The sequence below is a fragment of the Setaria italica genome, chromosome VII (genome assembly GCF_000263155.2).
Source record: "Setaria italica strain Yugu1 chromosome VII, Setaria_italica_v2.0, whole genome shotgun sequence".
Taxonomy (NCBI): Eukaryota; Viridiplantae; Streptophyta; class Magnoliopsida; order Poales; family Poaceae; genus Setaria; species Setaria italica.
In genome coordinates, this window is record NC_028456.1 from 23,022,483 (window position 1) to 23,036,473 (window position 13,991).

Sequence of the window (13,991 nt, forward strand, 5' to 3'; positions counted from 1 at the left end):
GCCTCCACCATTCCTGTATTCCTTCATTTGCGACTGGCAATGAGGATGAAACTTTGAGACCTTTGAGGATGAAACTTTGACAATTGTTTTTATTATTCGTATTTGTAAATCTTATGTAATGTAAAGGCATTTGAAATGTGTTTCCAAAGTCCAAACATAATCTAAGCTTGACTAGGTGTTGGTCGAGATATGCAAAATTTGACTTTCTAAGACTAAATACATCATCCATTTTCAAACCGGAGAAGGTACATTAAGTTTAATGCTTCGCTTGAAAGATGCAATTTTCGATACGAGTTTCCCCACCATGAATCTCAAGAGTAACACAAAGGATATTGGAGGACCACATCAACCATGCATAGGTCCTTTTTCTGAATGGACAAAGCATGATAGACGCCGTTTATTTGCTGACCCTAGATCACCACATCACATCGTTTGGATATTACGTACACGTCCCGGCCCATTCCTGCAGGCAGCGACGTCGTCGTGTCCTTGTGGATCGAGACGGAACGAATCACTGGCCACGGCGCGCCTCCTTTCAGCCACGAGCACGAGCGGGTTCTTCCTGTGCACAGTCAGCGCGTTCTCCTCCTCAAGATCCCCTACCTCGCCGTGCGGCGCACGCCAGTCGAAGCGGAGCAGCAGGATGGCGAGGAGCAGCTCGACCACGGCCGTCGCGAACTGCACGCCGGGGCAGCTCCGCCGGCCGAGCCCGAACGGCACGAGCGCGAAGCCGTCGTGCCACGGCTTGTGGCCGTTGAGGTCGGCGCCGTCGCCGTCGTGCCGCTCGGGGACGAACCGCGCCGCGTCGGGGTCCGTGCCGGTCGCCTTGGCGTTGATGAGCACCCGCGTCTTGGCTGGTAACACGTAGCCGTGCACCGTGCAGGGCTCGGTGGTCTCCCGGGGCTCAAGGAGCGGCGCCGGCGGGTGCAGGCGCAGGGACTCCCGGATGACTAGCTTCAGGTAGTGGAGCCGCGGGAGGTCGGATTCGAGGATCGTGTCTCTGCCGCCAGCGACGCTGCGCACCTCGTGCTGTGCCTTGGCGAGGACGTCCGGGTGCCTGACGATCTCGGTCATCGTCCATTCCACGGTCGCCGACGATGTGTCGGTTCCGGCGACAAACATGTCCTGTGCATTCAAACACACAATGTACTCCATCATCCGACCAATACATTATACATGTTTAGTAGTCGAGAACAGCAATGACAATTCTCCAGTAGGAATCTCGTTAGCATGCATGTCGTACCGTTAGGATGCCTTTGATAAGCTGGCTACGGCTGCCGAACGTGCTCCGATGAGCCGGATCGTTGTGCAGACAAAGGAGCACGTCCACGAGTCCTCCTCCTTGGAGTTGGACATCGTGCCCTTGTGTATGTGTTCCTCGATAACCTTCTCATAGAACGCGTCGAGGTCATGGAAGTTCCTCTCTAGCCGCTTCCGAAGCCCACGGAGTGCATCCAGCCACCCGAGCCATGGTATGTAGTCGGCCACAAAGAAAGCACCAAGAAACCTCTACATCTCCTCCAGCATAGCCTTGGTATGGATGCTATCTTCGCTGTCATCTCCAAAGGCGACACGTCGAACGATCCTGTTGGTCGTCGCGACAAGCATGCCGCTCAGGTTCACGGCAGAACCGTCGCTCGATTCGTCCGCTATAGCCGCAACGAGCGCGGCAGCCTCGGCCTCGCGGACGCCGCGGAAGCGGAACCCTCGCACGCGGGGGGCGCCGAGGAGCTCCGACAGGCACGCGCGCCGCGCCGCGCGCCAGAAGGCGCCGTCCGGCGGCGCGAAGGAGATGTTCTGCAGGCCGTAGGAGAGCCTGGTAGCGGCGTACAGCGCCGGGCGGCCCGACAGGGCCCGGTCGTTGCCGCGCTGGAACACGGCGCGCGCCGCGTCGGCGGACGAGACGACGAGCGCCGGCACCGAGCCGAGGCGGAGCAGCATGAGCGGCGCCTCGTGCTCCGCCGCCAGAGCGGCCAGGGAGGCCTGCGGCAGCGCGCCGAGCTGGTGGAGGTTGCCGATGATCGGAAGCTCCCTCGGACGTGGGAAAGGAGGCGCGCCGGACCTTTTGAACGGTGGTGAGAGTGAGAGCAGTACGCGCTTCAAGAGGAGGCCGATAGCAAGGAGCAGGAGAACGCGTGCGACGAGCTCAAGAGCTTGGGGAGTCTCCATGGACGCTAATGCCTACTGCCGTGCCCGTACGTGCTCGTGGTCACATCTGCTACTTTGCCTAAAGCTCGTGATCTTTTGTACAAGTAGTGACGGACGCCGGAGTCGGAGAAACGTCACATCTGCTGAGTGGTAGGACGGCCGTGGCGATTGGACTTTTGTTTCTGATTCCATGGCTAGCTAGAACGAGAACTGCGTCGAAACACGGCGGCGCCCAAATCTCCTGGGTTACCACTCTCACGCGTTGGCACACGGATGACGGCGGGTCCGGCGTTCGCCGCGGCATCGTGCACGCATCGACCTGCCAGCGCTCGTCGCGCTCGCGTCCCCGTGCGCATGCGCAGCGGCCGCCCGCTGCGCTGACCGACGCACAGAGAGGACAAGTTGCTCGGTTTCGGCCTCGTCGAGGGCTCGAGGCCTTTGGCGCCGATTTTTCCCACGCGAACGGCCACCCGCTGGCGCGAGCATCCGTAACTAGCCTGCCGCTGGATAGGTACGGGCAAATCCACTCTTTCACATCTCAAATTCAAATAATTATTATCTACTTTTTACCCCCTAATCCTATCCATATCCAATGAATAATTAACTTTGTACTACATATATATACATATCCAATTGATTAATTGTAACCTTCCCATATCCTACCCTCCTCGTTTCCAATGGGTATATAATTTTCTACCATACCCTTCCCATTTGAAGTGGGTGTGAATTTAGGAGGGGTATGGATATCTAGTGGAGACCTATCCGTAACGTTTGCGTATCTGTAGCTGTCCACAGATAAACGTAATACGATGTTTTAGGGCAGCACCATCCACCCCCGTCCTCATAGTCGTACCTTATTGGTAATTTGTGGTCGAAACATAAAATTATTTAAAACTAGGTGGCCCACGCTATTTGCGCAGCTAGATTTAATACCATTATTTTACCTTTTACTTCAATTTCTCTCGTCTCTTCCCAACAATAATTGAATTTATAAAAAGTGATATATGTACAACCAGTTCTATGTAAACAACTCAAATATAATAATTTTGAACTTAGAGACTATACAAACTAAATTCACATGTATACAACTAAACCATAAGTCTGTTGTTTTATTTTTTTAATTATATTTACGAATTTATTTAAAACCTAATTTCGTAGGCTTGTCGCCATGTCGGTTGCTCGTATGAAGGTAGAACCATACCTCGTATTGGAGTATGCTTACAACACCGACCTTTCTTTGTGTCTGCCTCATCGGTGAGAGCTTACGTCATCGAGCTTCTTTGTGACTTGCATTCGTGGATCACACGTGATCGAACTTAATTTGCATTGTCATGGTGGGTATGTGCAAGTAATTTCCCTCTTTTCATGTGCTAGCTTTACTCAGTAATTCGTTATTGGAGCACTTTTACACCGAATAGAGGACAATTTCAATATTAACACTTCCAAGCCACTTCTCGCTGGATTGAGGCATCCATTGATCGTCTATCTCACTTTAGTGTCTGTGTGCATGTTGTTGAACACTACCGCTCTCTTGTGTTCCATCTCCACAACGCTATCGGATTGGCGTATTCCAGCCCGCTTCTATGCAAGGATGCCTCCAAGCCCTTGCGGTTGCTGGTGCTGCCCTCTATATTCTTCTCCAACATTTGAGTTGCTACCATGCAAAATGCCCCTACATGGATTGGACTACTTCTCCTCGCGTGCCATCTTCGCCCACACACACTACGGTTCAGTGGCTGGTGCTGCAAGATCTCATGGGCCATAATCTACTCCCTCAAGTTGCTCCACTACCAGATCGGTTACTCTACCGGTGAAATCGACTGATAATCCATCCAATCGACGACCTATCTGCTTCCTAATGCTGCGCAGCCTTAAATTGCTCCCAAATCGCCAACAACGACTATGGTTACCTGGCCGGTGAGTTTTGATGGAGAAAAGGCTATGAGGCGGGTGCTGGTTTCCTCTCATTAGTCTAGTTCCAACTGCTAGCTCAGCGGTGCCAGAAACCAGCAATAGCCCAAAAAACAAAAACTTCTATAAATGTTATTTTCTCTCAACCAAATCTCTCGGATGCAAGCCATTCAGGCCAATGAGATTGTTGTGCTAGTCAAGGCGTGCTTCTTAGTGTGGGCATATGACAATTAAGCTGGTTGCGATGACGATAACCGTTATGGTTGGAATCACGTGAGACATGCGCGGTGGCCTCATCATTGGGCATCCACAATCTGCTTCCTGATGCCTGTTGTTGAAGGTGGTCAGGCTATTTGTTCGGAGCATTCTCCTCCCCATGCGACCCTATGGCCATGGCGCCCATCTCGCTCGCTATGGACCATCACCTTGCAAGTGCTAGCAAGGCTATCCATCATTCCTCTCTCCTTACAATCTGGCATCTACTTGTTGACGATGTAATCATACACAAAACAACGGCTTGCACTACAAATTGTAGTTCCCTATCAGCGTCTACACTTCTAATGTCTGATCCATGCACTCTGCCTCTACCAACATTCAGCGTATACGCATCCGTTCTTTTATCTCGTTGCCATGAGCCGCCGATTGAAGTCCACCTACACGGTCAAGTTTGCTTGTTGTAGAAGCTACATGGGCGCCCAAACACATTTCTATTTTGCATCTTATCAATGTTGGGTTGTAGATTCCACGGAAGATTCAGTGAAAGATGGGTCTTGCCATGGTACTCCGATTACCTCCCATTATGTAAGATTGAATTTTAGAAGAGTTAAAACAAATAATTAAAGATAAAAAAGGAAATAATTGACTATCTCAGTTTCATCTTCATGCACACGTCCAATGCCCTGAAGAGCTGAGCCACTCCGCTTCTTTGATAGGTTAACTGACGCGCGTGTTTGTCAGGCTCGCTTTGGTGTATCATTGATTTATGCATCCCTCACATTGGTTTGAGCTATTTGCTCTAATTAATAATCTTCTTTTTTTTTTCCCAGCTAGCACTACATGTACAAATGTGTTCTGTACCGCATTCTATAAGGGTGATGCATGCATGGATGATTTTGAATGGGGTGGTTCAACCAATTTTCTTGTACCATATGGTTCACTCTAATTAGTAGAATAATGTATTAAGTGGGATGACCTTATCCTGGATAAGTTGTTACAATTCACCCAACCAAACAAAAGGATCATTTTTATTTTGAATCATTTCATACATGAATCAAATGATACAACCAACCAAACACACCCTAAGGGCCACTTTGGAAGCTCAGGTTAATTAGCCCTGGGAAGAATGACCCTACAGGGGATTTATTTTGGATTTTGAAATCACCCTCCTCCAGCGGCAGTGCTGCCCCCTACCCAAGGGCGCTGTTTGGAGATCCTGACGCAGGACAGTGCTGCCCCCTTCCCCTTTCCACAGCACAGCGGGAGGGAATAATTTCAGGAAAGAACACAAAATACAAACAATGCATTGATATAAGACCTCTGAAATTCAAATTCAATACCAATGATACACGTGTACTAAAAAATCCGAGTTTAAGATTCCATAGCTATGAATATTCATCCGCCTTGACTTGCACTCCATCGAAAAGAACAAACACATCCAAGACAAATTTGAATTCTCTTGTCCATACATCCACATATATTACAATTCATACAAAGTTTAATTCAAATATCAACTAGATCCAGTATTTGCTATATAAGAAATTCTAGCATCTCATCACCCCTTCCGGTCAACGAAACCACCATTATCCACCATTATCTAAGGGATTAAGACAATGAAACCACCATCTTCCAGTCAACACTCACTGATTCTAAAAAATAAACAATAAAACAATAATTAGGATCAATTTTTCATTATCATGAGATAATAAACACCAGTAATTTGCTACCAGGCATGAACATTCAGATAAAATTGTGAGAAGAATTGGAGTTGCCGGTTCAGTTTGACACAAATAAGACAAAGGATAAGACACCAAAGTACTACTGTGTTCCTCCCAGGAAGTACTAGTCGGTATGTACATGCACTTATGGAATGGAACTGAAAGGAAAATTTGTATAAAGAACTAAGCATAAGCAGAACACATGCACTAAGTCACGAGACATGCATATATGGAATGGAACTGACCAAGTGATGCAACTATTTGTTCAACATTGAAACCAGATATACCTACACTGTATATTTTCCTATTGCTACTGATTTGTTGATGAAAGACCAAGGATCTTGCAAAAAAAAAAACCTTATGAAATTGCAACAAAATCAACTTGTCAGACTCAAATGAGATATCTAGTTACACAACCACCAAGCAAAATTAACTTGTTGAATGAATGCATGTTGATTTGGATGAATGTGTGCTGGTAGATGAGGCTTTATACTGAGAAAGGGAACATACCTGAGCAATCTTTTTCTTCAACCAAATCAGCCGGACACTTGGATTTTTTTGTGCCCACCAATATTTTTCTATTTGTTTCACTTTGGAAAACTTCATTTGCATCAGCTTTTTGTTCATCCGATAGCCCTTCCATGACATCCACAATGTCAATACATTTCTCGATTGAGTAGTCTTCTTCACAACTTTTCTTCTCTTCTAACTTTTCTAGAGTTTTTTCAATCTAATCCTTTCTAAAGTCAATGTAATCCCCAAGTTTTGCAGCCATCTAACTTTGTTTGCATTTCTTTTCACCGGTACCATCTTGGTCCTCTGAATTACAACTAGCTGGAGCAGATTGAACTTTTATACTTTCTACACCACCAAGTCCAAAACTGAGTGGATTTCTATCAATAGAAGCCATGCTATGATTGTTTTGCTCTAAGATACTTGTCTGGGGAGTGGGTTCAGTTGGCAACTCACTACTTTGGGGAGTGGGTTCAGGTCGCAACTCAGTTCTTTGTGGTGGTGGCTGAACTGATGTAAAATTTAAATCCCCTATGACCATACTTGCTATTAAACAAAAAATCAAGGTAACAATATCAACATTTTAGCATCTACAATAGCGAGAGTTCAAACTAGGAACATGATCTACAATGAAGTGACTCTCTAAAGCACCATCCACACCACAACACTAAAACAAGAATAGAGGTAATGAACAGCAAGATGAAAGCATTACCTTCATACAATAATTCCAAGTTGCTATATAAAGGAAATGGCTTCTTGCGGAACTTGGCAACTCTGTGGTTATTTTATTGAAGTACAACAAAAATATATGATTAGATGGTTTGTACAAAGGTTAGCTATTATATAAAGGGTTGTTATATAAACTTGATTCTCCATTTAAGATACCTAACCTTAATAAACTTTTCCCAACCTTTTAGTTCTGCTATGATCATACCCAAAGTGTCGTTCCAGCCAACACCACTTTTCCTCGCTTCTTTTATTATCTTATAGTTTCCTTTTAGCTCCTTCTCCTTTCCTTGCACTTGTTGCTTCGAGAAATATGTCGTTGGAAACATATCATTGAATTTGTTTGTGATATTCCTCTAGCTTTTAGCTGTCCATTTTGTCCCTTAAACATTGGGATGTTGGCAAGCTCTTTGAGAATATCCACAAGTCCCTTTTCATACGTGTAGCTCCACATGGCCCTTTGACATGGCTGCAAGATATAAGTAAGATTAGATAAAGGATGTCACGAAAACAATACAGAAATAAGCATGAAGCAAAAAAAATAATGCATGCTGTCATGAAAACATTTATGCTTCACATAATTATTACGGGCAGCCCACATCTGAAGAGCAATTTGGTCTCGTAGGGTGCTTTCTTCATTTGATTGTAGTTCATTTGGGTAGTTGTTATCCCCCTCTGGCAACTCAACATAATCAGATGGGTTGATATTATTTGGTTGGTGATCCAGCCACCCTTCATCCCCATTTAGCCCTCTAATGAGATTATGAAATACCGCAACTACCACTGAATTTTAATTTGATTCTCTATTGGATGAAATGTCCCAACTTTCAGTACTGGAAACCGCTTTTTTAGCACGCCAATGGCCCTTTTAATATGATTGCGTAGCTGTGCATGCCGATAGTTGAACAATTCTTTGTAATTTGTGTACTGATTTTCATGTCTCCTAAACTCACTAAGGTGATACCTAACTCCTTGGTATGGAGCAATGAATGAGGAAGTATTTGCGTATCCACCATCTACAAGGTAGAACTTCACCATGGGCACATGAAAACCCTTCGCACGTGCAGACCATAGGACCCCTCCATCGGATGCAGATCCTTCCCAACCACATGAGATGAAAGTGAAATTTAAATCAAAGTCATATGCACACATGACGTTATGTGACAAGGTTCCCTTCCTATTTCTGTAGGGAGAGGTCCTTTCTTGTGCAATGGTGATAGGAACATGAGTGCCATCAATGGCCCAATGCAATTCTGGAAGAAAGACATAAACCGAGAGTCTGATGCAATCTTCACATGTGTATGGTTCACATTTGGGAGCTTCAAAAATCTATGAGTCAATACTGGAATTATATCAAAGAACTCTATTATTTTCCTATGAATTATCTCACCACTATGTTAGAATTTCTTTTTTAGCCTATTGGTGCTTGCATTATGAGAGAGCATGAACATAAACATTCCCAGCTGCTCCTCAAATCTAACACACGGGTGTCACGTAATAAGTTCTCCACTTTAACATAATTTGATATAACTCTAAATATCTCAGGCTCCAACCTGAACTCCACTTTGCACCAATTCTCGTGACCTTCCAGGATTTGTATGACCTTTTCAGCACCAGGCAGAGTTGAGGTGTGCTCCGGATTTTTCTCCTCATATAAACACTACTGAAGAGCGGGGACCATAACTAGGAATAACTCGTCATCCTCTTCTTCCTCCTCTAGCATGAATCTCCTAACTTCATCCTTCCAAGATTCCATTATCTATATGTATGTATATGGGAAGGCAAGTAAACTATGTTACTCAAATGCATATGGTCTTCTAACAAGGACATGTATGCCAACAATGAATGCTGAATACAGGTATCAAGAACTGCAATGCCATTCCCATATGCAGATAGAGGAAATGATAGACCATGCTGTGGTTCTTATAGGCTATAACATGCAACATATTCCAATATTTAACAAGCTAATTGATTGCTGTGAAGGAAAAAACAAAAAAATGAGAGGGATCAAACTACTGAAATGGTGATACAACAATAGAGCTAGTGAGGCCAAAGTGAAGCAGGCATCAAGTATGTCTAAGTAGGTGATATGCTATGTTTCTTCATCTGTAAGCAGGACATGACTTAAATGCCAAAAGAAGGCCTAAAATTAATTTCTTACAGCAGAAGTGGTTAAATTATATAGAGTAGTTTCCATCTTAAAGTAACACCTAAAAAATTATTATTTTTGCTAACACATCTTTAATGTTGTAAACAACACTTTGCAAACCACAATCTGAGGATGGCTAAAAATGTTCACTGTAGGTCTCTAATTTGCACGAGCTATTTTGGTTGATTGAAAGTTTCATTAGGTACTAAGGAACCTAATTTTTCAGGTTTTTAGGTAGGACAACCATCCAAACTAGTGGAACCAGTCAAGCTCTCCCCTCATTACTATTATAACGTGTTGGCTATTTTCAAAGCTTGATCTAGGTGCCTGCATCATCCATTATTATGACTGTAGACCTATTGGCATCAAATTTAGGAGTGGTGAGCTCCTAGCACTTTTTTTATTGGAGGCAAACTAGCCTGTTTGCACCCTGCAACTAGTGGTAAATTACATGATTGGTTACTATGCTAATAGAAAACTCTGATAAAACCATGTATCACCTCCAATCAAAAACTTCATAACCAAAGCTCTATCTCATCCTTATTGAGTGCTCCCTATAAACAACTCAAGCTCTACAACCGGTTACTCAACTGCCTCACATAATCATAGCAAGCCGTGGCCTTATTGGTCGATCCACAAGTAAAGATTGCTTACATAGCACCACAACAAGGCAGGCAACCAGCAGCATATAGGTAAAGCAACATACAGGTAAAGCAATCTATGTACAACAAGATGACGGTTCTTGGAATAGCAGGAAGACTCATCGGAGGATCTATGTACAAGCAGCAGCATACAGGCAAAGCAATCTATGGACAGGCAAAGCATATAGGCAACATAGCAGGAAGGCTCATCGAAGGATGAGGCAAGGCAGCCACAGAGCAGTCACCGGAGGTGGGGTGCAGTCACGGAGCAGCGGAGATCGAGCTGGCGCAGGATGGAGAGGCGGTGGGGAGGCGACGGTGGCGAGCCGCAGGGAGGAGGAGTAGTGCGCAGGGAGGTGGAGGCGGCGCGACGCGAGAGAGAGGATGGGGAGGACGCGCCCGACGTCCGCAGGTGGGTCTGCTCCGCCCCGTGGAAAACGGGTGGGTCGGGTGGGAAGCCCGTTCGGGAGGGTTTCCAAATGCCAGTTCAATTTAGCCCGTGGTTGATTCTCCAGGTAGGCTTACGGCCCAGGGAAAACGTAGGGATCCCGGAGGGGATTTGCGTTCCCAAAGGGGCCTTAAGTTTCCATCAACTATCGTGGATCATGACACGTGACTTGCCGTCGACCCCACCACCGCCACCTTCATTTGCCGTGCCCATCAACTCACCTCTTCATGGCTCGTGCCTCGTCATCCGGTTCATGCTCGAGAGTTGCCTTGCCGCGCGGGGGCATCGCCGCTCCGATGGCTTCCGCCGGCGGGAGGAAGGAGCTGAGGGCAAGAGTTTGCTTGGGGACGAACCCCCTAAACCTTCCTTTTTACAGCCCAACCTAAGCCCATTTCGAGGCCTGCGCCGCCGCCCGTATTTGGGCATGAAGTGCACATGTTATGGGCCCTTTTTGGGTGTATTTGTTGCGGACTGTGTGAAGTACCTTTCCGGTGACAGGGGGGCCGTGGAGCAGCAAACCTCTCGGCCACTGAAGAAAGCAAGATGAATGGCGATTAGCTGACTGATTTACCGGAAGCGCTGTAGCGGACACTGATGAAGCCTGATGAGGGCAAGAGGATGCGACACAGTACCTTGAGGCCGGGCAGGCGGGATTCTCAGGCGTAGAGGTAGGGGTACGTCACGAGCTCCCGGAGGGCCTGGAGTGCCCTGCGGTTGCCCGCGATGGCATCCTCCGCCCGCCAACCTGAGGATACCTGAGTTATGTCTAGCAATAGCATCAGGAAACACCGGGGTCACGCAAAACAACTGTCATCTCTAGTCTACTTCCTCCGTTTCAAATTATAGTTCATTTTATTTTTCTAGATACATAGATTTTGTTATTTATCTTGATATAAGAAAAAAATATTAGAAAAGCTAAAACGACCTTTGGGACGGAGAAAATAGTTACTAATTAGTTTGGTATGTAATCCGGTTAATTAGGCAACCATCCAACCTCTATTGCTACCTTTATAAAGAAGACCTCTACTGCTAGAAAAAAATTATACTGCTATATGTGCCGGACTTGGTGAATCAAAGAATTTACGTTTATATCACGGGAGAGCGATTTGTTTCACGTTAGTATGCGTTTCTTGATCAATCTAATATAGTATCCACTTTTTTTGTATTTGCATCCCAACATCTAACATACATACGTCACGTTTAATTTATTTGTATCACGTTCCGTTTGCATTTTTTTATCGCATCACGTTACAACACACATGTAAAAAACGTTAACATGTTGATGCCCCTACACATTTTTCTTTCTATATAATCAAATTTACCCTATTTTCCAAATAACAATAATACTAATTTTTTATTTTTGTTAATTGTACTGAACATGGACTCCTCAGGTTAATCTAGACCATATATAGGATCCTCATTAAATCCAAGGATGGGTATTCTTCTCTTTTTTAGATTAACGTGGTAATTTCTAGCCTCTCTCGGCAAACGTGATGATTTCTTTTAACACTATTATATTAAGATAATAGATGTACATATAACCAAAATAATTTTTAGTTATAAAATGGACATATATTTTTTCCTTAGAACACTAACATTAGACATGCATACTAAAGGTTGATTTTAAAGGAAAAAAATCATGCGTAATAAAATTCCTTTGAAATAATAAAATGCTCAATTGAATCTTCATGTTAATATTCTCCAAAACATCAACTTCATACTATATCATTGCCAATCCATTGACTTATATTTTTAAAAGTAATCGAGATCCTTTTACAAAATTAAAAGAGAGCATCATGTTGAGTCTTTGCTTGCGCTTCGTACCTTTTTATATTCTCATTATTTAGCCAAAATCGTACTTCCTAATTCTAGAGGGTATAGAAACTTGATTACTAGAATTTATTACCGGGCAAGATTCCTAAACTAGTGGATAAAAATACATAGTTTCGGTCAGCCACTAGCAGGCAACTCTCATCAATTGTAGTACATCTCGATCTTGTAGTAAGTAGAGAAGGTACATTTTTTTCATAAAACATTACTTAATTGTTAGGATAATTAGCAGGGGGTAATAATTGAGAATTGTTGGAGCAAAATACTACCCTCATCCCATAGATAGTGACATGGGAGGACGAGGAACCAAGATTAAAGAGAGAGATTGAGACATGAAATCGAAATGAAGAGATGTTACTCAAAAGGTGTCCGTTTGCGTGGAGAAACAGAGGAATTGATGTTGGTGATTATCGACTTACCTATCAAATTTTCATGAGTGAAATTTGTCACTTCCGCGACCATTGGATTATCATCCAACAGTTTGGATTCATCCACATATGATAGTAAAAGCGAAGTAGATGTTCCGCATGCCTGGTGGCCAAGTACGGCCGAACAGGAGGGGACGCCGTCATGCTAGAACACGGTGTGCTTGTAAGATGAAAATGGCATCCCATCTGTTCTAAATTACAGTTTAATATTGTCCTAAGTAAATTTGTCTGAACTTGATCAAGTTTATAGGAAAAAATATAATAGTACAAAGAAATATAGTGGATAGTAGATGTTGATTTTTTTAAAAAAATAAATTTGGAGCTTGACCTCGTCTAATGTAAAACCTTACACCGGCTTCGGGCGGAGCAAGAGGGCGACTCCGCCACCCACCAAAACTCACCGCTGCAGCTCCAGCCGGCCGCCGCCGCCGCCGCCGGACGGTGCGCAGCGGCGGCGGCCACGGTGGCGCCGAAGCCGGTGGCCAACCGCAGCCCTCTCTCTTCACCTCCCCCTCACTTTTCCTCTCCAACCTCAAACGTGAGCAGCCTTTTTTCGGGCGAAGTGCCATTCGTTTGCAAGCTTTTGAGGCCCCAGCTCGTCATCCCTTTGCCGGATCCGGCCGTCTCCAGCCCGGATCTGCTCCCTCCACCGTCTTCCAGCCGTCCCCGGTTGGGGAGCTCGGGGGCCCCCTGTCCAGCTCCAGCTCTCAGCGGTGGCGGCGGATCGGGCCCTGGTGCCTTCAGCGGCACCGCGGGGCTGCGGGCGCCCTGCCCGAAAGCCACCATCACCGGAGCCCCTCCAAGCCGCTGTCAGTGCGCGGCCTGAGCCCGCTCCGGCGAGGTGGCTTAACGCGGCGGCAACGGTGCAGGCGGTATGGCCCTGATGGCGGCGGCGCGGCTGCTTGGCGCAGCCGGTCCCGTCGGTGCGGGGCCCGAGCTTGCCCTGGTGAGGTGGCCTTGTGCAGCGGTGGCAACACTGGCGGTGCGGCTCAAGCGCCTTGGGGCGACAGCGGTGGATCCGGTGTTTCCCTGACCTTTGAGGCTGATTCCCTCCTGGATCCGCTCCTTGGGGGGGGGCGACCAAGGTTCTCAGGCGACCGCGTGCAGTCATGGCAGTGCAGGGCGTGTTGGCTCGCGGCCACCGTCAACATCAAAGCCGGCGCTTGGCTGTCGTCCACACGTCGTACCGGAGATCTACCTTCTTTCTGGCACTCTCCATGGTCACAACCGGCTTCAGTGTCCCGCAACGGCGGCGTCCATGGG

General features: G+C 46.0%; 1 pseudogene; it reads right to left on the minus strand.

Moving 5' to 3' along the window:
* Window positions 1-272: 272 nt before the first annotated feature.
* LOC101782085 lies at window positions 273-2,183 on the minus strand (annotated as a pseudogene).
* Window positions 2,184-13,991: the final 11,808 nt, after the last annotated feature.